At 38.5% G+C, this 27,375-nt stretch overlaps 1 protein-coding gene across 3 annotated transcripts in view; it reads left to right on the plus strand.

Moving 5' to 3' along the window:
• The window catches only part of ndst2a (N-deacetylase/N-sulfotransferase (heparan glucosaminyl) 2a), a 180,400-nt gene that overhangs the window by 72,393 nt on the left and 80,632 nt on the right, over positions 1-27,375 (plus strand). For 2 of the 3 annotated variants that reach the window (XM_007898115.2, XM_007898132.2), the window contains one exon: positions 20,521-20,604. The gene's annotated coding sequence lies outside the window, so the exon portion shown is untranslated. Of the gene's footprint in view, positions 1-20,520; positions 20,605-24,613; positions 24,815-27,375 lie in introns of all 3 variants that reach the window. The other variant, XM_007898123.2, reaches the window with a different exon arrangement.

Raw genomic sequence — 27,375 nt, forward strand, 5'->3', positions numbered from 1 at the left:
AAGGTGCATATCCTCAAGGGAACATCCCTGGATTTCAATGAAACCATTTAATGTAAAAAAAAATTACAGTTTCCACAAAAAAAATACAAATTCAAGTGTAAGTTCCACCAGTATTTTTTTCATTCATTTGTCAGTGAACACTTTAATGTTTTGGCATAAAACCCATCTGAGACATTTGAGGTAGCTTGGGTTATGAAACTGGAGTCTTGCAGCAACCCAGATGTAAATCTCCTGCTATCTTCTACAGGAAATGTACACTTTGTGCATGTGTTGGAGTGGTAACTTAATATTACCTGGCACATGAAGTGAGTGTGGATAGATGCAAATGTAAACCCTGGAAGATTAGATTCAGTTTGGATTATTCACATTTGAACTGAATGCCATCTCAATAAAGACTTTAAGATAAATGGAGCTTCTGTTCTTGTGCTGCTACAAGTTAGTTGGGTCATTGGCAATTAAATGGTTGTTGGAAAAAACTGGAGGTGATGAGCAGCAACATTAACTGAATGTATGCGATTGTAGTATTGTACATATGTGCATCTGTTCTTAAATGTTCATGTAAACCAAAATAACTATCCCTAGTTCAATACCTAAATCATTGACCTTATTGCTGGATGTAGTAATTGGACTTAATGTCTCGTGGTTCTTTCCACAAAGGAACAACAGTATCAACAGCCTTGAGGGCTTGTAAAGGGCAGTAAGTACGCAATCACATTCAGAAATTCACCATCACATGGGTTGGAGAAGTGCATTTTTTTTAAATGGTTTGTTTTTTCTCTATTTAACAAAGCTTAACGTAATAACTTGGAGTTGTATCACATTGAAATGTTTTTCAATCGGTATGTTCCGCATTCATTGCCACATGTCAACAAGAGTTCCAGTTTGTAGAAATTCACTTGTTTTTATTTCTGCTAAGGATTAAAGCATTTTTAAAATAAAGTTGCTGCTAATTTTGACCGAGGTGCTGAGTGCAATATTAAAGTAGTGAACACACTTACTCTCTGTACTTGGAATTGGGTTATTATTCCCACACTCCTACTGGAAAATGCTCATACGCTATATCAAATGCAAGGATTATATATGTGGACAGTGGAAGTAGAGAAAGGACACGATTGGATTCAGCTGTAATCCCCTCCAGAGTCCAGATCCCACCAACCTCACTGACTGTGTTTGCACTGCATGTTGGTGGAATAGTCAGCACCTTGAAGAGGGGATAAATAAATCATTCCAATTTCTCTTATTTTTGAGTTGTTATTGGAAAAAAAAGGTTTGCTATGTCCCATGAAATTTTTCAATTCTTGGATGTTGTTTTTCAAAAAAATTATAGAAAGGTTTTCAACATTCATTTTACCATGGTGAATGTTAAATGTGAATTTATTCTGGTCTTTTACTCATCTTCAGCATGTCAACAATTATATTGTCTGTGAGTAATAAAAATCCATCTGCAGCACTTGCTTTACTATGCTATGTAACAATGTACCAAATATATCAAATCCTTATGAATATCAAGTACAGCATACTGGGATTTCTCTTGCATAAAAAGGAATTTCATATGAATATATTAAGATATAAGATGCATATAGTCTTTTACAAGTTTAGAAATGACACTTATTTGTGTTGGATCTTTCAATAAACAGTATATGTTCATAACCTGATATTTCAGTTGATCTTTGGGCAAATGCAATAGAAATTGAATACAAATTTACATTCAGTTTCAGTGCAGCTTTGCATTATCTCAATGATTGTAGCTAAAGCCTCTGATGGTATGGGTCAACAGAGTAGTATAGATCTGTTGTATTTGAGGTTTTCAAAAAAAAAGTAATGCAGTTGGCTTCAAATATAGCCAGCCTATGAAGTTAATGGTGCTTGGGTGATGCAGTTTTGAGGGCTCAGGAAGGGCTTCCCTGATGATTCAATGAGTAGATACATTGCCTGTTGTGTTCCTGACCTACATACGTTCTTATCTTTGTTGAGCTAGCTGGTCTCACCAGGCAATGGTGGTGTCACATCAGCCAAAGAAGGGAATGGGGAAACTTAGTCAAAATGTATACTCTCTCATTGCTATCCTCAGAGGTCACTGCTATCCAGTGACCTCTCTCCCCCCCCCCCACCCCCAAATGTGAAAGCTGAAAAATTGTTCATGTGGGTGAGAACACAATCAGGTTGAATTATGATGCCCCTCACATTTAAATATACTGTCATACGAACATTTCAATCATTTTATTTCCTTGTCATCATTCTTGCCTTTTTATTCCCTCCTTCCCCAATCCTCTCAAATGTCTTCCTTATTTATGCGCACTGAGATATCCAAGCACTTTCCTGTACCTTGTCCAAGGGGCTGTTCTTCATGCATGAGACTAAACAGTGAGTGTTAGGAAGCTATTCAATTGTGAAGGGCATCAAAGCAAAGACTAATCCTAATAAGACGTCAAGAAACCTGGAACCTAGTTTGTGTAGCAGTTTCTCTCTAAGCAGTAGTTTTATAAACTTTGTCACTGGGGAATCATTCTGTATGCAACATACTGGTCATCAACTGGTGCAGTCATTGGATTCCAAACTTTTTTTTAAAAGTGTCACAGCATCAGGATCTGTCTGCAAGCAGCTGCAAAAAGAGCAGATGTCTCCCGAAATAGAACCTGTTTTGTATGTCATGAGCTGAAACAAATACTGCCTGTGATGAGGCAAAATCAATGTGCTTAAATATTTGCAGTGCAATTTTGTTAATCTGTAGAATGATGCTCCTCATTGGTGGTCGTTAAACAGTTCCAGTGGGATTCATTGATATTTTTGAAGGGTGTGGGAATATTTGATGAACTGCATCTTTAAAATATGTGTCAATCCAACAATTGCTTAGTGGATATAGTATAGTATTAGGTTTAGTATTAGGTTGTACAAACCAGAAGGTTATACGTTTCTTTGCTGAATTAGCTGATCTCCAATGAGATCAGGAGGGCATTACCATTAACCTCGGCCAAGGTTTGTACTCCTGATTACTGTCTGGAGGACCCCCTCCACACACGCGCACACACTCTCTCTGGTACTGGAAGGTATGTGAGTTGAGCACAGCGTTGAGCCCATCTGCAACACTGTTGAATGGTGACTGAGCTGATACACGAAGATTGGCCACTTTGGCTGGATGCTTGGAACCATGCCCCAGCAAGTCACACTGCCTTTAAAAGAGGAGAGGAGACCATTTGCAAAAGTATTTTTATTGTTAAAGCCTGTGTGCAAAATGAGGCGTGAGGGGAAAATCGTGAGCAGGATTAATCGTTGTCGAATTATTCAAGCAAATTCTTGCTGTCAGACTGAATGAAATTTGATTTTAATACACCAAATGTATGATCAAGCAAAGTGACGTGATGCCAAATCCAATATTTTCCCCTTTTTCTCAATTGGTAAGAATGTAGGTGATGTGAGTTTCTTATCTGATGTCACTTGATGCAGAGAGACACATGTCCCACTGTGGTCTCATTAAATTTGTGTTCCACGAGCTCTATGGATCCATTTTCCTTTCATCATTTAGACATGACCTATAAATTAATTTTGAATATGTTCCAACTTTCGTAGGTATAAAGTAAAAAGGGAATTAATTTAACTTACAAATGAGATATTTATCGCCAGTTATATTGCATCACTATCACACCATGAATGCAGGTAATGGCCCTGTCATTTTAAAATGTTGACTGGCTAGACATGATTTTTAAAAAGAAATGTTAATAATAATAATCCTTGCATTTGATACAGCACCTTATATCGTTGAGACATCTCGGAATATATTGCAAAGTGGATTGACTGCCAATTGCACACAGTGGCCTCCCATAAACAGTCGTGGATTGACAGACCAATTTTTTTTATTCTTCTTTTATTTATTTTTAATTGTAGAGTTAAGAAGCAAGTTAAAATATAATTTAACCCTCCCCGCCCCCACCCCCCCAAAAACAAATTAAAGGATTGCAGAACTATAGAACACACAAGTCCCTCCACTTTACAGTATATCCTGTGAAGCACTTTGGGACATCTTCCTGCATGACATGAAAAGCGCTATACCAAATGCAATGTCTTGGAGCACTTAACAGCAATGTGGTTTCATGGCAAACTGGAAAGGGGAGGGGCTTAAAGGTGACTATAGGCACGGTCAAAGTCTTCAGTTGTAGACAGTCAGAAAGGAGGCAAGACGGAGGGATTGAGGCAAGGAATTCCAGTGATTTGGGGCTTAGTCGCTGAAAGCATGGCTGTAAATTGTGGAGCAGAGAGGATGAAGGACACATAGTAGACTCGTGCCGGCTGAGCGTAGGCAGTGGGTAGAGGACTGAACTGCAAGGATAATTATTTATTATTATTGTTACAGCTTTTTAATGTCACAATATTAGGAACAGTTCAGTTATCTAAACCTTAAGTGGTCAGTTCTGATACATTTGATGCTGAAGTCACGTCTGGTAAATCAGGTTCTTATGTCAGTCAATTTCAAAGCATTAGAGTGTGAGGCCGAAGCTTTCTACGGCATTGGCTGTGAGGTATGGCCCATTTACAGGACTTGTGGAATCCGTAGCTCAGTGGTTAGAGCACTTGCCTCGCAAGCAAGAGACCTGGGTTCGATTCCTGGCAGGGCGAAATGTTGGGTAAGTTTCCTTACTCCAGACGCCTCTGTTTACCTAGCAGTAAGTAGGAACCTGGTTGTTAGTCAATTGGTGGATCGTTTTTCCGTGCATAATAATTCCTTCAAAAAAAATAATAAATTGGTCAATTCAATCCACGGTTGTTTGTGGGACACTGCTGTGGGCAATTGGCTGTCACGTTTCGCCCACAAATATACAGTCAATTCACTTTACAGTATATTCTGTGAAGCGCTTTGAGACGTCTCGAAGACGTGATAAGGTATTATATTAAATGCAAGGATTATTATTATTAAAAACTGAAGAATAACTACAAAATTACTTCCACTTTCTGATATCTAAAGAAAATGATTTCAGCCATGCCTTCACATTTCACATTCACGTGGAACCTCTCATAATTTAATGATGGAAAGGGCAAATGTGAAAGTACTTTCCTGACTCACTTCTTAGTCATTCTCTCAATCCTTCCATAGGAAGTTGAACACTGGGAAATTGAGGGGAAGTGATGCTATGATCTAATTTGGTTTGCCAGCAGCAGAGCACTGGTTTTAGCAAAGCAATGGCTTTTTTTTAAAAAAAGATGTTCTGAGTGTTCAGAATTCTGTGACAAGTGTTGAACTATATTAGAATTACCACCTGGTGAACACATAGTCCAAAAGATTTGCAAACTTCAGTGGCTCCTTTAAATTGTTAGAAATATGTTTTTAGTGTATGATTCCTCTTATTTTTTTAAAGAAAATTTATTTTGAAGTTTGTATTAACTTTATAAGGGCAACATCTGATGGTGTTCCAGGTTATTTGACCCCCAAATAGTTTTCTGTTGAATTCAGGTTATGTTTTATTCCAAACACAGAGATGACATTTAAAACTCATTCAGCAAACATGGGTTTGAAAGACAACCATATTCAATACAGGCTCCTTGTTTTCAAATGATATCTTTAGGTTACATATATCTGCTACCATCCAGGACTAAGGTACATTATTGCACTTAGTACTTTGGTACATTATTGCTTAATTCAGTTTAGAAATGAACACAAATCTTTGCAAAAAAAATTATTGAAGTGGCGCATTCTGTTTGCTTTGCTTATTACTATTTCACATTATTTGGACATGGTGAGCAATGAACACCCTGGGAAACGTTTAACTTCCTCCCTTGGTAAGTCGTATTGCGTTAATTGAGTACATGTGCTTCTTGTTCTTACTTAACATTATCTTTGCTGTATCTGCTTTTTGGATGCATGCCATATGCATCTAACCAACTGGACCCAAAATGTTTTCAGCTTCCACCAAAATTCAATTTCATTTTAATGCTGGTTGTTTGTGCAGGGATTTGACTGGGGTGGGTGGAGGGAAAGAGTCTTGTGCAATAGATATTGTGAAATACACAGATCATGGTGTGATTTGCAAGTGGTGACACGCTTTCATCAGCATAGTATTGATGAAACTCATCTCTTTATTCACCCTAACCGCACAGCGAAATAATCTTTCAAATTGCATGCGTATTACCTGCATGCGTATTACTTCCTTATTCATTCCACACTGGAGACTTTTGATGGAGTGCTATCATTTTCAATTACTACATATGATTGCATTTCGTATTTTGACAATGGGTACAATTTGTGTGGGGTATTGATAGGAGCAAGGTGGCTAGTAATAGGACAGTGTCACCAATGACATGTGTTCATTTTTGCTATCAGCTCCGAGTGTTCATTTAATGATTTCACTGGTGTTATCTGAATGCAGCTACAGTGCTAATCAACCAGAGAAGGCATTTATAACTATTTGTATTTGAATTACATTATGAATGGTGGTCAATGGAATCAGATTACAAAAAACAAAGCATGAAAGATGATGTGTTCTCATGTAATGCTGATTGATGGATATTGCTGGGATCGTGACTTTCAGTTTATAGTTGGACTACAGCATGACTTATTGTTACTGACTGGGATTCAGATATTTGTCATCCTAAGATTTGGAAATAGTGCTAAAAATATTGGTGTGTTTCGTTGATTACTCAGGAAAGTCTTAATTTTCTTTTCATTTCACTGCCGGAAGACTTGGGCTAGAAAAAGAATCTTGCAGATTTAGTATTTGAATAATTTATCAGTCATCTGAGTAGTACATTTGGTTTATGGAGCTTTTCTCTATTAATTCTGAATAAAGTAATGCACAAACCTAAGAGGATGAGAAATGAATCGTTGCAAGATTATTTCTTGCTGTTGCAAAGTGACTTATGTATGAAGCATAAAAGATTAAAATAGGTTATAATGCTTTCTTCCGAAGAGAGCTTACTTTCTATTTAAATACAGGAAGCGTCTCATGTAGTGAAAATGTAACTCACCCCATGGTTTAAAAAATGTTGAGTTGGGAAAAGCAGATTTTACATGAAAAAATTGCAGTTTCAATCTAATCTGTAGAATTGTTTTATGCTCTTCATTGTTGGTGGGCTTTGCTAAACTAGAATGCATTTTGGGGTTGAATCGAAATATAGCTGAAGTAAAGATTCAGATCACCCAATATGGCCTAAGAGAATGCTTTATAAAAGGGTGTTACTCACATCAAACTAATGCAATTAATTTATTTTCAACTGCAGGAAATCCATCTGCACGTATCCTTGACACAGCTTCTGAGATCTGCCTGCATTCAGTCCCAATTGTATTTGTTCCTCTGATGCTTGTTCCTATATTCCTAGAACACCTATATTCATCTATGACATTTTGTTCTGAAAGGAAAGCTGCGTTACAGCACTAGATACAGTTCTGTTTGAAAAGCCTGGCCTCTTGCAAGGTTGCTCAATGGACCTGTAAACCTGAACATAATTTTTATTCAAAAGCTGAACTAAAATTAAGTTTAACCCATTTATGGTGCCACAAACACAGTATGGTTTTCACATCTGTACTCACACTGCTGTTGGTGGACTTCTTTGGGTATTTCAAACAAGAGAACATAAATGCATTGTCAGTTGCCATACTCCATGGACTGCAATTATCTTGGAACTTTCTCCTGATGACCAATTTGGCTGCAGTTATGCAGTACCATCCACTCTGAAGCAGAAATGTGTACTTGATGTGTAGTGTGTGCAGTAAATAAAAGGTTATGGTTGTAATTCAATGCAGGTGACTTGACTTTTACACTGTTTGCACTCGCTGTTTTTGCTCAACATCCTAACATTATGTTCTGGCCTGACATTGTTTATCTTGTTGCAACATCAAGTTTTCTTCTTGTTACCGAAAGTTCATTGCCTTTTGGTTAATGCCCCCAGATTTAAAGCAAATAAATCACGCACCGCTGTCTCAGGACCTCAGAAATGTTTCTAAACTTATAATAATTTAAATTATCTTTGACGTGATCTTGTTTTGATAGTTGGTAAAAGTGCAAAAGATCATCCAATTAAGACTCATAATAGCTAACCACTTTACAGTTATGAATATAAGGAGACTATCTGTCATATTTTGGGATCTCGTTTGGTATTCCAGTTTCAGTACTCTAAGAACGTTGCATTATTGGAGGTGCAGTCCATTGAATCAGGCTTTGAAAAATGATCGATGTCCTGTCTGCCTATTCAAGTGAACGGTTACATATCATGATGCTGTTTGAAAGAAGGGAATTTCTCCTGGTGTCCGGATTAATTCTGCTGATTAATTAGTCATTTGCCCTCATGGTTGTTTGTGAGACTTTGCTTGCAGAAATTAGTTACCTCATTTGTTTAAAAAAATACAGCACTGTTGCTTATGTCATTAGGATGTGACTTTGGAAATGAACAGTGCTGGTTTAGAGGTAATTACTGAGTAGGTGAATGAATGATGTGGGATGTTCGAACCTGATACTTTGAACCAGACAATAGCTGGATGTGTGAAGGAGCCCAACCTCCATTTGGTAAGTTACCAATCTCAGTTGTGCCATGGGCATCTCGTCCTCTCTAAACACAAAATACATTTGATAATGGTTATTTCAACCAGTTATTTTCAACCTGCTTGCTCAGTTGGATGTTAAAGGTTACCTGGCATGTTTGTGGGGCATCACTGTGCACATATTGGCTGACGTGTTCACCTACAAAATACACAGTCTCTCCACTCGACAGTAAATTCTTTGAAGCATTTTCAGTCATTTTGACAATGTCAAAGGCATGAAATCAAATGCAAGGATTATTATTTTCAGCGAATATTAATACAAATTTGATGCAAGCCATTGTAATGTTAACGGACTCCAGAGACATCCAAACAGGAAATGTTCGGAATGCATTCAGTTAAATGGATTTAAAAGGCTTTGAGAATAGCCACTTACCGAGATTGCAAACTCCCAAATCTGATACTACCACAAGGAGTTAATAATTGGTGCTGTATTCTGGAAACTAATCAGCAGTTATAATGATTGTATTTAATACTGAGGCTATGTATAATATCATTCCCCTGAGATTAGCCAGAGAAAGCTAAATATCCCTAAACAATCACTGTTGTTGTTAAACAATGTCACTATGCATTAAACATTAAGAGTGTAATTCGTATATGCTTTAGGTTTGACCTTGAAAAAGTTAAATAACAAAAAGACCCTATCACATTTCATATAAGCATTTTTAAAATGATTACAATTAAATAGACTCCCTGATGGTTGAGCTTCTAAATGCACCACCTGCTGTTGAGCTGAGTCAGGAAAGACCCAAGTTTGATCCCTGTTAAGTTAATCGTGCTGATAATAACCAGGGCAACAGTTGGGATGATGCAAATTGTCTGGGTGTGAAGGGTGGGGGTGAAGGGAGTAGAAAATCCACCAGTTTTCCTGCTGTCCAGTGACATCCTGCTGGAAAGTGTGTTTATGAAGGTTGAGCTTGGTTGTTTCCTCTCCCCAGCACAAGTTTAATAGCCTGACTACAACACTGTCTGGATATAAACATCAAAAATTGTTGCTTGGTTGCAGTACTAAAAGGCTGTCAGCCCTCATGGACTCACTTTGAGTCACTGCTGCCGGGTAAAATTGGATTTCTAAGATATATATTTTGAACTGATTTAAATTTTTTAACAGGATTGATGAGTATGAATGGCTTTACTTTGTAAACCCAACGTCAAGACTTTCTCACCCAGTCCAAGCTGGCGATCCTGCACTGGGAGCGCTGCATTGTCAAAGCTTGCTGTCTTTCTGTGAAGACATTAAGCCCTTTTTGCCTTTTGAGGTGGATGTTAAAGATCCAATGCTACTATTTGTAAAGAAGGATGTTAACTGGTGTTCTGGCTGACAATCCTCTGAAATAATTGGCCACCTGCCTCATGGCTATTCATGGCACCCAATTGACTGCTGTGTTTGACTGATAATACAGTAACTATATTTAACATTAATTATCTAAAGTGCTTTTGGATGTGATAAGGTGCTATATATTGCATTGCTACATTATAAATTACAGTTTGATTAATGTGTGTTGGGTTACTGATATCTGAGAATAAACAATAGAAAATACAGTTTATGAATGAGTGAATAGATTACTTACATTTGGCATTGGCATTTCATGGAGATGATAAAGAAATATTATATGAGATATAATGTGTTGTATACGATTTATTATATCATATTATCAATATTATCATCCTTCAACCTTTCCGATCCAGCCGCTCACTTTGCTCAATGAACCTGCTTCCATGTTCCCCGCCCTATCTGCCTCACAATAGGCTCTGTGCTTTTAGCCATTCTGCCCCCACTCTCTGGAACTTCATCTGACTCATATCCTCCCTCCCTCATTCAAGGTCTGTCTCGGGCCCATATCTCTTTGACCACGCTTTCAGGCATCTTTCCCCTCTCCATGGCCCGTGGCTTCCATTCCCCGCTTAGGTGCCCAGCCAGCAGAGTTAAGCTCTTTGAAAAGTCCTCCCAATGGGAAAGATGCTATATAAATGTATATTGTGTTGATATAATCAAACAGATGTGACTGTGAATTGGAGAAAAGTTCACCATGATACCACTGGAACTATTCCATATAGACCAATTTCATTTCCATTTACTCATAGCTTTTAGCATTTTAATTAAAGAAATAACTTGTTTTTTATGCAGCACCTTATCACATTGAAACAGCTCAAAGTGCTTCACAATTAATTACTGTGATTTGAGGCATGCACTGTTTCTGTTCCTGGGTCTCTTATCATTGATGTTCTTAAAGTAGTTACCAGAAGACAAATAAAGAATATCTCTCTGATTTTCTTACTCTTGGAAGATTTGGGGATAAAAAATATTTTTTTATGTTGAAAACAAACCCCACCAATTACTTATTGGGTAAAGACCACATAAAGCACAAACTATGAAAACCAGAGGTTTGGAGGTTCAATTCCTAGTCTGTGGAGACTTTTTTGATCACCTTAGCTGCGGGTTTGGTCAGGTTCCCATTGATGGCAATGGTCCGATGACTCCTGTTGGAAAGTGCAAGTGTATGGATGTCAATGGAATCAACTGTGATAACGCTTCATGGTTGAATAAATAGCCTGTTGATGATCAAAATCTTTGCTCAAGCATGAAGAAGAGTTCCTGGCAAGGTACCAGGTGGTGGCCGGCGTTTAATGTGATCTGAGTTTCACGTTGCCATAGCTAGCTCCAACACTTTTCAGTTGAATAAGATGTCAGCTTGCCTTGTTATAAGGCATGTCATCCTGACTTGTTGCTGTGTCCTTAGGTTTGGGCTATTATGTTTGATGTCACCAACACCATTATGTTTGTAGAAGACTTGGCAACTACAGAAACAAATACTTGAGAGTTGAAGTGTAATTTTTTGTCCATAAATGACTCAGAATATTTTTAAAACTATGCAACCTTTCTAAAAGAAAACATAGAAAGGAGAAATATGGAAAGAAGATATAAGGTGAGTTTAACAAATGATTAGTTAGAAATTACAGGGAGAGGCTAAAAGTCAGCAACAACGAAGAATTCTAGAACTGGATAAATCCAACAGTATCAGAGCCAGGTACAAAAAATACTTTCCTAGTATTTCCTTTGAAAGACTTAATATATAATACAAGAGAAGATGGTTCCACAGAGAATAATGCAATTTGAATGTAATGATTAATTGATTTTCTGTACAACTGTTGTCTGGGCAGCATTTTACAACACTTGGAATCTTACCAGAATGTACATTTTTGGCTGGCTCCCAAGTACCATATTACAGTAACACAGAGTTGTCCTCTGTACTGTATTTCTTCAAACATGGAGAATGATACTGATGATCCACTAATAATAGAGATAGCTTACTGATGCATCATGTTGAAATTTTTGCAGTTTCCTCCCTCGTTGTCTTCTCCTTCCCTAACACACACATACACGCATTGAGTTACTAATCTCCACCTTGACATTAGGGAGGCTGACTGGGTACAGATAATAAGTGGGGGAAGCAAGTCCCTCCTACCCTGCCCTTGCTCTTCTCCTGGCAAAGGAGGCTGGTTACAGAGTGGTATATACAAGCAGGCATAATATGACACCTCGCCACCCATGACTTTTGTGCAGTGTGCAGCATAGTGCACATAAAAAGGTGTAAAGTGCACGTTAAAAAAAACAACACATTACTGGTTTCACTTTACTGTTAGCAAGTATCTATCTGAGCCACAGAGAGCAAGAAGGTTATAGATTTGATTCCCAGTCTGTACTGTGTTTGCTGATCTCGCCCAGTCCAGCAGTTAAGCAATGTAATTAACCTTCAGGATATCTGGTTTAAGGAGTGGAATATCACCCTACATCCCTGCTCCTGATTGCTTTTCAGTGACCCCTGCTGGATAAAGGGTGGATGTCTGGAGAGGACAGAATTGAGCTGAGCTATGAAAGTCTTGAGGTCAAACACCCGATTGACCACACTCTCTGCTCTGGCGCTTACACAGGCCGAGTGGCTACTTGTATTTGAGGGCTGCTTTAGACTGTGGATCTGTATATAGCAAGAGTCAGTGCCATCAGGAGAGGAGGGGAGAGAATTGCAGGGGCAGAATATTAAACAAATTAATGGTTCATTTCTGTCTTGCTAAATGTTTTTCAGAAACATTTAACATGTGAAAGATGGGACTACAGATGACTTAACTTCCTTAATGACCTTAGGAGGTGATATAAAAAGCTAGTCTTGTCATTTTATAGCTCTCCTTTGTGTGCTTTTGAGCGTGATGTATTGTTTCTTAATGACCTACATATTAACACTCTGTAAAGATAGGCAGATGTTTTTAATATCGTCATCAGAGACTACATTGTGTTTGGAAATGGGCATCGGCTGAAGTCTATGCAATGTGGATTTTAAATCAAGTCATTGTGATTTTATTGCTGATCAGCTTGATGTAGTGTGTCTGATTTAGTTTGAGGCACAAGATGCCATACATTGCATTTGTCGAAATGATCAGGTTAGCGGAATAAAGAAGTGGAACAGAGATCGAGTTTAATGAATTAAATATTCCCATCACATGGAGGGGCGAGCACTATAATAATAATAATCTTTGCATTTGATATAGCGCTTTTCACGTCGGGAGGACGTCCCAAAGCGCTTCACAGAACACACTGTAAAGTGAATTGACTGTATATTTGTGGGCGAACGCAGCAGCCAATTGCGCACAGCGATGTCCCACAAACAGTCGTTGATTGAAAATAACCAATTTATTATTGTTTTTGGTATTGGAAGGATTATTATTTGGCGCGTGGAGTAAGGAAACTTGCCCAAGGTTTCGCCCTGCCTGGAATTGAACTCAGGTCTCTTGCTTGCAAAGCGAGTCCTCTAACCACTGAGCTACAGGACTCCTATGGTGCTGCTCAGCTTGCTGCCTCTATATTTAGTTTGCTGAATTAACATTTTCCCTCCAAACTCTTGTCAACATGTACACTCTGTGATGATGTCACCACACACAAACATAAGACGTTATATCAAATGCAAGGGTTATTATCTGGGCCAATAGAAAAAATGCAGCCTCAGTTTTTCCACGGGATCCACTACAAGCACCTCCCTCCGCTAAGAACCTGTAAAATTAAAAAAGAAAGTTTCCTCGGCCCCAGGCCTCTCCTCGCTGATGTTGGCTGTTTACCTGACCCGGCTGTGGGGGTAGCGGCTATGACCTGCATGAGTGGTGCAGCGTCAGTGGGAAATGGGCTTCACTCCACTCCGAGGCCCCACTGTTGAGATCGTCTGTGTGTCTTTCTCCTCTCTCTGTCTGGTGTTTTTGTGAGTGTCTGTCTCACTCCTCTGTGGGGTAGCATGGTCTACATTCCTGTGTGTATTCTATTACTTACTGATGAGCACCACCACAGAGATCAGGGGAAGCCAACGTTTTGTCTATCTTGGATCATGATAAATTTTCCCAAGAGATTAAGTCAGTGGACTAGAGACCTTGATGTGTGGGGTATGGAATGAATAAGTTCGATAGGATGAATTATGCAGTCTTGTTCCTTTTATTAATTCCTTATTGTGGCTACATTCCCTTTGCTAGGAATGGAAATGCCAAACTAAATTTGAACTGTTTTCTGTTTTATTCCATTTTGGAAGATGTTTATTTTCTTTAGTGAGCTCCCCGCACCTCCCTCCCTTCAGCGGCAGAGTACGGGTTGGCAAACCACTGAAGCCTCTGTGCAAACAGGCCGCTGGGAGGTGTGTTTCCACAGAGTTCTCTTGCTCAAGTTTCGAACTAAATTAGGGTAATTGGAGAATTTGAATTCCCAAAATATAAATGGGCAACCTCTTGAGAGTTTCGATTGGAAATGAAAACTTAAAATGTCTGAAATGCTAGAAATAATAATCCTTTCATTTGGTGTAGCACCTTTCGTGTCAGGAGGACATCTCAAAGTGCTTTGCAAGACGTACTGTAAAAGTGCTTTTTGTGGGTGAACGCGACAGCCAATTTGCACACCGCAATGCTGCACAAACAACAAGAAGATGACTGAGAATGGGCTCCGCTCTTTTCCACATTAACTTTTTAATTCTCGGATCCCGACTGGCGTCTCTTGTCAGATGTCCGTGACCGCTGGAGACATCACACGAGTGGCATTTGCGATGACGTTGCATATATTGCGACGCATGGCTCATCGTGGGGCCCAGCGAGGAGTGAGCATGCGGAAGGAAAGCAATGTCAACCCAATACCGTTATAGTGTTTGTGATTTCACCAGATGCTATACAGGCACCAATTAGCTACCTGAACTATCACTACAAAAATTATCGTGCTTGTGTGGAAGTGAGTCATTATATTCTGTAGTTTCACAAAGTCCCTTTGACAGTGTGGCTGCACTTGATGGAACTTTCTTAAACCAAAGCATTAATAATGTATTGGATATCTAATTGCCGTCTGAAATTAACCATGTACGGCTTGTTCCCAGAAATCTCAGAATCTGTTCAAGATCCATTAGCAATGTAATGAGTTCTGTTGCAGTGACCTACCCAAACACGAGATTTCTCTTTTAGGTGCTGATTGATCTGCATTCTTTTGGTGAGATCTTTTAATAGTGTTAAAGATTGCTTTTGCTGTTTTTTGCAGTGTCGTTAACACCTAAAATATTTCACAACTCTCGAATGTCTCTCACTATACTGCAACATGTCCAGTTTTTGTGCTCAAGAATAGTTTTTGTACTATTTCTTTCTCCACATGTCGATAAGTAGTGTTCACCAGTCAGCCATTTCACCCAAATAGACATTGCATTACTGCTACTCAATACTTAAATGAATGAGATTGAAATGGTGTGCTTTTCAAGTTGTACTGATAATCGGAAGAGCGATGCAACTTCTCGAACTTGCACTTATAAAACAGTTTTCTCGAATCAATTAGTAGCACTAAGCATGAAAGGGGAAAATGTTGACCGAAAAACATAGTCAAGAGGTTTTTGAAGCCACCGAGAGAGGAAAACCAGATAAACAGGAAAGGGACAAAAAGATGTCTTTCATTTAAACGATGTGTTGCCCCAGACGAAAAATTTTATATTCTAACTTGATCGTATTCATTGCTTTATATTAATTATAGCGTGTTGATATTAAAATAGCATATTTTATTATTTTACAAGAGAATGCTGTTACTTTATAAATGTGATTAGTTAGAAATCCATAGAACCAATTTCATGAAAAAGTACAGTATGTAAAACTGACATCTCTGCAAAAAAAATCTTAGAGCCACAACAGTTCAGTGTTGAAATAGTTAAAGGGTTGGGGGGTGGGGGAGATCATTAACAGTCATGAATGAACTTCATCCCTCTCCTTAAAAGTTTCACATGCCTGGCCTGTGTGGCATGGGACAATGAATGGATTTTTTTTAAAAAAAGAATGTGAATCATTTGCATTGTAACACTATAGGGTAAGATTCCTTTCACAAGATTGGATTTGGTTGTCTTTGGTCTAAAACATCACTCTAGGGATTTTGCTTTATCTGCGCCAGTCAACTTTAACACATTCAGTAAGTTTGAAGTAGTTTGCCCTCTTTTCCAAATCCTGTTAGATGCACTTCTCACAATCTTGCCCTTCTCAGTGTCATTAGTAGGGCAGCTGACTTTGCTCCTCTCTTTTTTTTGATCTTTTTGAGACTTGCCATTCATGTTTAAGCACCTCCATGCGGTTGTCAGCATTTAACCTCAGGCTTGAATGTTTTACAGAGACTCTCAAATTAAAATCATTTTGAGTCATAACGTGTCATTATTGGTAAGGTTTACAATGTAAATAAATAGTGTTCTTTTTCCTTAAATGAGTCTTTTTCTGAAACCTTCACATTTTTGCATGTGTTAGTCCATGTGCAGTTTTGAAGACTTATCTTTTTAATCTGAGGAGCTAACCCTGTCAGGGCCATGTGCATCGTGTTTGATTTAATCTCAAAAGCTGCTCTGTCAATTTTACCCACTTTTTTACTGCTGTAATGAAACGTAAGACTCAGAGAAATGCAAAAAAAATCTATGTGAATGAATAACCCACAGACTGGTTCCCTATCCCATTAGCAAAATGTAGAGTTATGAAGGTTTGATGTCTTTACCTTCCATGTCCTAGATTTACAGTAGGATAGAAATGCTCATTATCTCACTTGTGACTGAGTAACTGGATAGTTTAAAACTGCTGTCCTTTATTCCAAAGAGTTCGATGTTACGCAAATTTTGAAAATTCCATGCAAATGACATGAAGAACAATGTAGTATTTTGTAAGCAGCTTCTTTTCTGGAGGAAAATGTAAGCTTATGTACTTCTTTAGAGTTAGGTACTGGAATCAAAAGTTTTTTCTGCAGTAAGCACCTTTTTATAGTTGAAGCCCACAGCTTCTAGATACTGACTATATCTCTTATGGGACATTTGGCATGCTGCAAATCATTATTAAGAGCTCGAGTAAGTCAATTCATTGTTATTGTCAGATCTTGGGGTGAGAAGGAGGTTAGCTTTGTTGTGCACACTTGATATACTAGTTTCAGTGCAACCATTTTGACAAATGTGGATGGTTTGTAACAAAATAAAGAATGAATATAGAATTCCACTGTTTTTTAAGAGCACATACTGAGTAATCATGAACTTTGGTCCATGTTTAAAACAAAATAGTTTTTGAAACACTAGATAATGCTGAGAAAATGCTTTGCCTATAATGAGATACATTCTGGTCTGTCGAAAGTGAATCTGAGTAATGGTGTTAGCTTTCATAAATCATTTACGTCCGTCCTTTTTTGTTGATTTCCACTGACATTGTTTCTATCAGTTTCAATTTTTTTATTTTAATTGTTTAGTTACAAGGCATCAGAAATTTCCTTTCACAATGTCAGAATACAAAATCCAATGCACTTAAGTTATAGTCTTACCGGTGAGGTTTACAAAGGCCTGTAGCTTGTTGATGTACCTGATGACTCGTTTGTGAGGATGCAAGCAGTGCTCAGTTCAACTCGGATGTTTACTAACCAGACTAACGTCTGGTGGCTTCTATGTTGCGCTGCTATGGTGTGTGGTTTATCACGATGGGGTGGGGTTGAGCATGTCCTCCTGTGGTGTTACAGCTATGTGTGGAGTGTGTACAATATGCTGGCAGCCTTTGATAGAAGCTTAGGAATGGGGACCAGAAGTCATAAAATATCTCCAGTGTCACCAATTAAGGATTTTCTTGGATTGTTCTTCCACAGCCGTGCTACCCATTATCAGTGGGATGTATAGTCTTGGCTGTATTATGTGCAATTCTAGAAGCGTATGCATATTTGTATCTGCGGGAAATCTAGGAGGTATTTGATGAACATTTTGATGTCAACCAGCACTTTTGTCAGTGGTGCTGGATCTTTGGGATATGCTAAAAGACGTGTAGAATTGAACCTCCTTTGTGGTAGTCTCAATAGCACCCTGGAAACGTACTGAGGTATGAAATCTCCCTTTGAATTCCTTCCAGGTACATATGTCCCTACTGCTAATTGTGTCCAACAGATGTCCTGTCAAAAAAGAGTATTTCTGGGAAGTTGGATTCGTAGAGTTCCAGTTGTTCAGGGTATATTTGTCTGAAGGGGACCATTTGAAGGAAATTAGTTTTAATTTGCATCAATGCAAATCGTGGCTTCTATGTTGTGCATAATTTGTTTTGTACCTTGATAGTGCCTGCAAATCTTTGGATGCAAGTTGCAGTGCTGGGGATTGTGATAAATTTTAATCAAGCAATCTCTCATACAATACGCGCATTGGATATTTGTGTGTCCCATGTTTGCTGCTAAGAATTATGGAGAATCCTACAATGGACTGATTAAATCTATACATGGATTCTATTTAGATTTAGTATTTCTGATACCAGGACAGTGCCAATTGGTGAGTTGGGAGCAACTGTATTAATTTACAGAAAAGAATCCGATTTAATGGAACAGATAAGTCAGTGTGACAGAATTGGAATTAAGAATTCACCAGTTGCCTTCCTAGATTAATGCAGGAGTTTGGTATTTTATGGTTCATAGCTGATAATATATGATGTCAATGTAGACTTCAGTCACTTCTGACTCGTCCTTTGCATTTGAATATTCAGATGAAAGAGGAATGATTAAATTCTATCTGTTTCTCTCGTATGCGGGTAAACACTTCGTGGGGATTGGATTTATTTTTGCACAAATGCACAGTGGACTCACTTTGCAGTAAAATTCTTGTGAAGTGCTTATTATTATAGGGTTTAAAATTAGGATTGTTCTAAATTAATGCGTGCAGATAGGGAAAGGTAACAATCCACAAGGACAATCAACTTGCAAGCAATGACTTTTTAATATTAGCAGTAAAACAGGTTCCTCCAATGGCTCGGGCTGAAAGTGCTGCCCAGTGTGGAATTACTCAATAGACAACAAAAGAAGGGGGCAAGGGATTCTTCATTTGATCTCTGTCCAGTGACCTCTATTGGAAATCAGGTGAAACCAATTTAGGGCTTTGCTGTGATATGCCCACGGTTGCAAATTCTGCAAAACATTCACCATCAAAGCTCACAAGTGAACAATGTCACTTGATGAGGTACCAGAGAACACCAGAATCGGCATCTTCAGCAGAAGAAGAGGTGAAATTTTCAGGGAGGACAATATTCAAATTGTTTTAAAACAACATGATTTAAATCTATAGTATTGCTGCTACAGTCAACAGTGAGCACTTGCATGTGATATAGCACCATGTCCGCGTCTTCTTTGTGGCGTCTCAAAGTGCTTACAGAATATACCGTAAAATGAATTGATTGTAAATATTTTGTGGGCGAAACTCAGCAGCCAATTGCACACAGCAGTGTCCCACAAGCAGTCGTGGATTGAAGTAACCAATTTATTATTTATTTTTGAAGGAATTATTATCCCCAGAAAAGTGATCTGCCAATCGACTAACATCCGGGTTCCTTCTTACTGCAAGATAAACAGAGGTGTGTGGAGTTGCCCAACATTTCGCCCTGCCGGAATCAAATTGAGGTCTCTCGCTCCCATTCAGTTCCCAAACAAAGCAGCACCAACCAGTGTTGCTTTCACAAACTCCACCTAACCACAGTGGGAATTGCCATTGATCTAGAAGACCATGTGCCCATGACTCTCCCAAGAGCAGAGATGTGACAAGTCAGGCGTACTTAAGTGGAGTCCTGTAGCTCAGTGGTTAGAGCACTCGCTTTGCAAGCGAGAGACCAGAGTTCAATTCCAGGCAGGGTGAAACCTTGGGCAAGTTTCCTTACTCCACACGCCTAATAATAATCACTCCAAAACCATAAACAATAATAAATTGGTCATTTTCAATCTACGACTGTTTGTGGGACATTGCTGTGCGCAATTGGCTGCCGCGTTTGCCCACAAATATACAGTCAATTCACTTTACAGTGTGTTCTGTGAAGCGCTTTGGGACGTCCTCCCGACGTGAAAAGCGCTATATCAAATGCAAGGATTATTATTATTATTAAGGCAAAATAATGTCCATGTGTAATTGTTGTTTAAGAAAATGTGAAAACAGACTCCATTTAATTTCTGCGCATCCATTTTGAATTTGCATTGTTTATAAATGTATATCTTTCAATAACCATTTTAATGGTTCTACAGAAATTAAATCAATGTCCGTACTAATGAGTTTATTTTCTTGCTTGCCTTCATGCAGTATCAATGTTAAGGCTACTGTCATTGCTTATAATTGAGAGCTTATTTTATGCAGGAAAGAAATTCACAGCATAGAAAACTCCTTTGTGTTTGTGAGTGGAAGAAAGGGTATTGATTTGGTGTTTTGAATACTTCTACTTGCACAGCACTGCTAAACCTGAAGTGAATGTCTGTGCTTCTATACCTGTAGGCTTACGGTGGCTGATTATTGTACTGTTTTTATCATTTATCAGTTTAATACTGAAGCAGTGCAAAGTGTTAATACTTCAGATTCTTGTCTGGGTTTCTTTTAATATTTAACAAGAAGCTATGAGAACAAGAATGGACATGTGTTTTGTGAAACAGATATTTGAAAATATTGGAGTAATTGATTTTGCTAATCCACTGTTTCTTTGCATTGGTTTTACAGCCGCTGAGAAGAGGTTCGAAAGGGAAGGCTCCTTTGTCAATTCAAAACACCTGTGGTGCTTTCTGCCTTAGGCACACCAGTTAGGTAAGCAATGCATGATTAGATTTTTCCCCCGCCCCAATAGATGAGATCAAATTTGCAAATAGTCTGATACAATGGTCACTTAGAGAGAAGTGAAGCAGACTTGACAAGACAGCCTGGAGGAAGGGAAGATTTTAAAAGCATTTCTGTCGAGGCTTGAAGTAAGGAGATGCTTTCATCCAGAAGGAATTTTTCATTCAAGGGATATATGTTTCTTAGATTAATTTAGAGTTGCTTTGTCTTGTGTGTTTGTTAGAAGACTTGTGTGAAAAGGTTTTGTCTTATTTATTTTGACCATGCATAAAAGGATCTTTACAGTGATTACATTTTGGGTAGTTGTGATTGAAATTCTCTGCCAACTGCTGTAAAACAGCTGTAAGTCATGAAAAGATGAGATTGTTTTAGATAGTGGAATTTCAGTGTGCAGTACTTTGAAAGTGTTATACTACATGATGCTGTACTTCATAAGAAAAGAGACAGCTAAGTGGGTTTGAAAACTCCAAAATCCTGTTGCATAGTGTTTGGCTATAGCAGCTTTTGAATTGATGTGATGAATAAAGTTGCTCAGCAGGTAGTAGATGAGCTGATTCAAGGTCCCTGAAAAGATCTGATAAAGCCATTAGTGGAATGCAAGTTTTATTTCATAGGCTGAGAAAATCCTTAGCCTTCACGTTTTAAACAAAAGAAAAGACATTTGTAAATGTGTTGAGGATTTTTCTTTTCCTACCCATTTTCTTTATGGATAACCGGAAGGATAGTGCGTATGTATATAATATATATTATATTTTATGTATATATATATATATCTCAGTCACCTTGACTAATAATTTACTAGACCATCCAAAACAGAAGGATTTGTTGCTAGGCTATGATCCGTCTTCAGAGAATGTCAGATTGAGATTACACAGGCCACTTAATGGTGCGAAATATGGGCCTTTACTCTGGAGTGTTATTAGTGGGAGCCATCTGTGTAAAAGAACATCAAGGTAACTCCATCTTACTTGTAGAAATATCTGGTATTTGTATATACGTGTTCAACATGAAGGAATTTTAAGAATGAAATATAATTTGAAGAACCCCAGGCTTTTAGTTTGTTATCCCATTGAAAGCTATGTTCAAATGAGGAAGGTTGGCTGCTACATGATTTTTAAGCATTTTCAAGATTTTCGATCTAATGAAAATTGGAGCTCAAGTAAGGTGCATAGGTATCCCTCAAAATGAGGGAAATTCAAACCAGTTCACAAAAGTAATATTCAAACCATAGGATTTGATCGCAAAATATTCTGTGTGGTTTCTGTTTTTGTTCAGCTTCAATATTGACATTTAGGATTCAGTGAGCTGTTACAAATTACCTATGGCTGTTCCACTATAAGCTGGAAACACATTTACGAATCTGATAGATTTTGATGGTTTGAATGCAAAATGCTTGCTGCAGTGTGATGGTAAATGGAAAAGACAGACTGTGTGTGATTGGCAGGTACCGCTGTGCTTTCTGTGAACTGAGAACAGAAGCTTGAATTATAATAGCCTATTCAGTACATAGAGAGCTCAAATTCCACAGCTCAAATGCTGTTTACCGTGTGCTTTCACATTATTTAAGATGCAACATTCATAACGCCAAAAGGAGATGCACGCTGGGTCCAAGTGAATATGATATTTTATATAGGTCCATCTAACTAAGTAACTCATAGGTGATGAAAATATTTATGGCAATAGACCTATGAGTCGCATGAAAATAATATTAAAATGGATTCTACAGTGTTTTCTGGTTTATACTGTGGTCCAAACTGCATGCATTAATCTGGAAGAGAAGATCTGGACAGCCGTCGTTTCTTTGCTCCATATTTCTTTTCTTCCCAGGCCACCCCTGATGTGTAATGGATAGAGCTGTGGCGTACAGATCAGGAGCTTGCAGGTTCGAATCCTGGCCCATGCCAAGTTTGCTAGTCTCGGCCGGTTTGCATGGGATGGCCAAATTGGCTCGTACTTTTCCAGGTTTAGGCACGGAAAACCAGCTTTGGTTTGTGCTTTGCTCCTGTTGGATCTGTAGCACCCTCTGTTGGTTGTGTGTGTTTGTGGCAGCTGGGTGGGCAGAGGTCAGGCATAGCTTTGACTCCTTCTACAAGTCGCCTGACTGTACTCATGACCTATAGTCATGTGTGAGCAATGGATGCTTGGAGGAGGGGGAAACAGAATTTATGGAACCGCACCAGAACTGTACCGCAGCAAGTAGAGGCCAGACTAGGAGCAAGAGGGCATATGTCAATGGGGAGAAAGTGAGAAAAAAATTGGACGCACCATATTTGTTTTTTTTAAAAAAACACGCACTTACTGGAAGTGAGCTCAACAGTAATGCCTTCCACCCTCACTGCCTGGTCTCATACATGTAGAATAATTGATTGGCATTTATTGGAACTATATTGTAGTGAGAATCATTGCCTCCAGAATAGGGGAGAATTTAGAGACTTTAAAAATTTGGAATCAGAGTATTATCATTAGTCACCTAGGATTAACAAAGCAGCGAATCCTTCTATTGTATTGAGTTAAATATATAATATATAAAATGTCTCAGAATAACTTGTAACTTAATTTTAAAATAGTGTGACTAGTACTGTTATACAGTAATGCAATACACTAGTTTCCAGAATATACATAATAATAATAATCCTTGCATTTGATATAGCGCTTTTCACGTCGGGAGGACGTCCCAAAGCGCTTCACAGAACACACTGTAAAGTGAATTGAGCGTATATTTGTGGGCGAACGCGGCAGCCAATTGCGCACAGCAATGTCCCACAAACAGTCATGGATTCAAAATGACCAATTTATTATTGTTTTGTTTTTTTGGAGGGATTATTATTGGGCCTATGGAGTAAGGAAACTTGCCCAAGGTTTCGCCCTGCCGGGAATCGAACCCAGATCTCTCACTTGCAAAGCGAGTGCTCTAACCACATAAATATTGACCTGATAATTTTACAGTTATTGTGCACGTACTGACAGACTTAATGTACGTGAATAATAGTGCTGCTAAACCAAACTGAAACATGATTTCATCAATTATTTTAAGATTTTGTTGCATCCTGCCAAATGAAATATTTTTTCCCCGTAATTAGATAATTAGAATTGGAGAAAAAAAGGTAGTGTTAGCCACTTGCCAGAAATTTAATGATGACTTGCACAAGGAGATAACCTGCAGTTACAAGCAAGCTGTGAAATTCACCGAGCCCACGAAATACAGCTCTACCCTTTATGGGCAAGAATGGCTTGTTTCCATGGTTACAAAGAAGCATTGTGGTCTGGCTCCATCTGCTGGACGCCAGTCAGGTGTGGGTCAGGAGGTCATTGGCATAGCAGAATATCAAGCGATCCAAGGGCTAATTGACAAAAGAATTTGTTAAATCGCTTTCATGTTGAACTGAAGTCGACAGGTATGGGCAGATCCAAGGCAAAGATTAAAAACAAACCTTCCCTCAAAAGAGAAACCTGTTAGGCTGTGAAACTCCTAAATCTTTCCTTTTTTTTAGAACGTAATTCTTACATTATCTATTACTTAAGTATATTAATATTAAAACAATTCCTCTCTCTGCCTGGGTCCCTCCTTCTTCCTCTTACACATACACAAGCCTTTCAATTAAATGGAACTATGTTTTTGTGAACGTACAAGTGCCTAATGACCAGTGGTGGAACAGAATAATGTATCACTGCTTCTTGCAGTAATGGCAGGTTTGCAAAGCTGTTCTACCAGTCCATCAGGTTTATTCTAAGCTGCTTGTTTGTCAGGGCTGTTGTTGCCTTCCACTCATTCATCAACAGCAGTGTTGAAGAAGCAAGAGGCACTGTTGCGGAGAAACTATGCAGAGTTAAATGGTTTCAGATTATGTTCTCCCTTTACCATTAGTATGCAAATCAGTTAATACCCAACCTTTGGTGAAAGTGAAATGAAGTTTGCAGCAAAGGGCACTAACGATGTGCGCCAGGAACTAATGGAGCTTTTAAACTGAATTACTTGCAGCCTGAGAGAAGCCTTTGACTGTGTGCTATCCCCGATGCTGACAGGATTGACAGGACTAAGCTGCTTGTTTGTGTCAACTTGTCTTATTGGAAGATAAAAGTCCGTGTCTCCTAGCAGAATACTGACGGGCACTGCAACGTACTGTACGGCAGGATTTAGCTGAAACCATGGCCATGCTGCAAAAAATATGAGCAAATTCAGGTACTGGACATTCCCTTTTAATAAACTTTTTTTTAATTGCTTCATAGGTTTTTAAAAGTCTCTGTGTTAAAGAGTTGTCCACATGTCTCAGAAGACAAATTTAACATCAAAACGTAACTACTACGTAGTATTGTCATTGAAGAAGACATGGTAATGCAGGCTGCAGAATTGTTCTGAATGAGCCATGTTAGCAAAGAGTAACGTTGTCTGGGTCTAAGGGTCAAAGCCCGCTTTCCGTGAGCCAACTGGGTGATTTCATATGATTGGTATGTACGACCATTGGCGTCAGTATAGGCTCTTTCAAGATCTGGTGTCAGCTGTAAAATTGAACTGTTGCTGAATGCATATATATAGTAATGTGGAGGCTGTTGTTTTGGAAAGCTCTCTCTTGTGTTGAATATGGATGCACTTTTCTTTCCGGCTTCCCCATGATTTCCTACTCACAGAAAAGAGACTCTGGCATAAGCTGGGAAGTATACACTAGTGTGATTTCACAAACTGATAGTTTCTGCACACGTAAGTTGAATAAGTTCTTTTTATGCCAATAAAATTCTGTGGTGAATCGTACTACATACACAGAATTTATAGTTTTGTGTTTCATACATTGATGTTTTTCCTCTAAATCAGGCATTGGGGTTATAGTTGCAAAGAATGCAGCAGGACATTTACAGCTTAATTTGGTGACCCTTTGCCTCTTACGGTCTGACCCAGGTCACTTTATGTTTCTGATTTCTGTTTGGAAGTTTTTCAGTGAGCTGCACGTTGCCACTTGATTAATGGAGATCTGACAGCACTGTTGACTTTATCACAACTACCGCATGGCAGTACTGAGCTGCTGTTAAATTCCACTGCTGAATTTGTAATTTACAGTGAGAGAGACACTCCTTAATCACCCTTTATTGATGTTTTCTCACTACTGTATCTAATTCAAAAGATTTGTGTATTGCAACTTCAATTTCTCTGACGAGTAAACACTAAGGACACAATCCGAAGGTTCAGGATGCTTTAATTAGATTCAGCAACAGCACAACTGAGCACACCTTTATCTTATTGGTCCTGTTGTACTACAAGCTTTTCTGTAGCAAGTCAATATTTGGATTTGTGTTCATGCAAATTGTTGCGCAAGTTCTCTTGCATACTAAATTGCACTTCGCACCCACTGATTTATGTGTACAAAAAAACAAGAGGACACCACTCAACGAGTCAGCTCTGAAAGAGTAATGCTGAGTTTATTCCAATAATCTTAGAGGCAATCTTTATTTACTGTAGTGAAGGAGGGCGACTAGAATATGCAAAACCTGCGACTTGTCTGTCAGTTTTGCAGTGCAGTATCTCCCTCTTTTGTACTGGCTGCAAACACTAGAATCAAATTCATTGAGCATCTCAGTTTGTTAAACATTTCTCTTTGGGCCCTGTTGTTGTATTGCCCTCTTCTAGAAGCAATATTCACTTTTCCTTATTTCATCCTCTATTGAAATATAAAGTCATTACAATTTGCACTAGATGATGCAGCATACCTCTAGTATTTTGCTTAGTGGTTGCTATTTAATTTTGGGTCAAATTATTTATTTGAGTCCAATTCTATCCACAAGAAATCTTCCAGAATCTGCTGGACTATGATACATATCTGTTTCCTGGTGTGTGTTCCCATCACTAGCCTAGAGGCACTGAGATCGATACGACTACCCCAAGCGGGTTACCCCTCTTTCCTCCTCTTTGCCTCCTGCCCCCAATTCCCCAATATTTTAGCTGAAAACATAGAAGCCAACCTGAGACCTTACTGGTGATGAATGGCTCAGTGCCACATTATAGAGTGTGTCAAATCACTGTGGTTTGATTGTGGGTGTGGCTTGACATTACAGTGGCAGAGAGCACAGTGTTATCATATTGTGAGGTTTAACTTAATATGCAGCAAATTCTAATGGGATTCTTTAATAAGGAAATTCTGACCTGCAAGTGGAGACTCCGCTTGGATTCCTTATTAATTAAAGAATCCTGTTAAAAATCGTCAAGTATTAGAGCCCAGTGTAACATTATTTCTGTCTCGCTGGCGTATGATAACATTGATTTTTGTCTGACTGAATATATCAGCCAGTCTGTGAATAAATGCACATTTCACTTCACTCTGCATAATTTTAACATTCTGTTGAAAATGTGACTTAGTTGAACAGTAGATGGTCATTTTCCTTTTGATATCAATCTCGGTGAGACAGACAATAGGCATTCTATGGGGTCATTTGTGATGTTGTGTTGACAGGCAAATATGGTGATAAATTGCACTTTATTTTCAGTGTATGCTGTCTTCAATTATCCCAGACCTGTACAAAGGCTCGTAAGTAAAGTGTAAGTCAACACAGGTGCAAATATATTTGAAGTGATGATGATTAATACCAGTGGAATGGGCTGATAGTAATTATGTTAATGAATGGGGTGATCCATACCTCAAACTGGCAAATGTTTAATAACTGACGAGACCTAACCTTTTGTACTTACAGGAAATGGAGAGAAAATTTAGTAGATTTTTTGTTGATATGTTTAATGACTGCTGTCACTGAGACTCC

This window comes from Callorhinchus milii, unplaced genomic scaffold, assembly GCF_018977255.1.
Source record: "Callorhinchus milii isolate IMCB2004 unplaced genomic scaffold, IMCB_Cmil_1.0 Scaffold7, whole genome shotgun sequence".
In the NCBI taxonomy this organism is placed as follows: Eukaryota; Metazoa; Chordata; class Chondrichthyes; order Chimaeriformes; family Callorhinchidae; genus Callorhinchus; species Callorhinchus milii.